The sequence below is a fragment of the Suncus etruscus genome, chromosome 3 (genome assembly GCF_024139225.1).
Source record: "Suncus etruscus isolate mSunEtr1 chromosome 3, mSunEtr1.pri.cur, whole genome shotgun sequence".
In the NCBI taxonomy this organism is placed as follows: domain Eukaryota; kingdom Metazoa; phylum Chordata; class Mammalia; order Eulipotyphla; family Soricidae; genus Suncus; species Suncus etruscus.
Genome location: NC_064850.1, coordinates 103,273,975 through 103,274,512, shown reverse-complemented (window position 1 = coordinate 103,274,512; position 538 = coordinate 103,273,975). Strand labels below are relative to the sequence as shown.

General features: G+C 37.2%; 1 non-coding gene across 1 annotated transcript; it reads left to right on the top strand.

Moving 5' to 3' along the window:
• The first annotated feature begins 215 nt into the window (after positions 1-215).
• Positions 216-322, top strand: LOC126004596 (U6 spliceosomal RNA). The gene has a single exon (XR_007493866.1). It is a non-coding gene; the product is annotated as a U6 spliceosomal RNA (small nuclear RNA).
• Positions 323-538: the final 216 nt, after the last annotated feature.

The window sequence follows — 538 nt, the reverse complement described above, 5'->3', positions numbered from 1 at the left end:
TTGGTCCTGGATCGGCTGCTTGCAAGGCAAATGCCGCTATGCTATCTCTCCGGGCCCAACAATGCCAATTCTTACAATCCATGAAGTTATACTTTTCCATTTCATTGTGTCTTCTCTTTTCTTTTTTGTGAAGCAAAGTGGTTCTAATGGAAAGAAATTTAGAGAGACGCTAACGGGGAGAAAGGGACAGATGTGAGATCAAGAATGACCAAGGAGTGCTCGCTTTGGCAGCACATATAGTAAAATTGGAATGATACAGAGAAGATTAGCATGGCCCCCGCGTAAGGATGACAAGAAAATTTGTGAAGCGTTCCATACATATATAATATATTATTATATTATTAATATATTATATATTATTATATTAAGTATTATATATATATATATATATTTTTTTTTTTTTTTTAAAAGAATGACCAAGGAGGGACAGAGCAACAGTATAGGGAAGGTGTCTTTTCATGAGTGCAGAGCCGGAAGTAACTCAAGAACACCCACCGTGTTTTGCCAAGAAGAAAGAACAGGGGCTCGAAAGAACTAG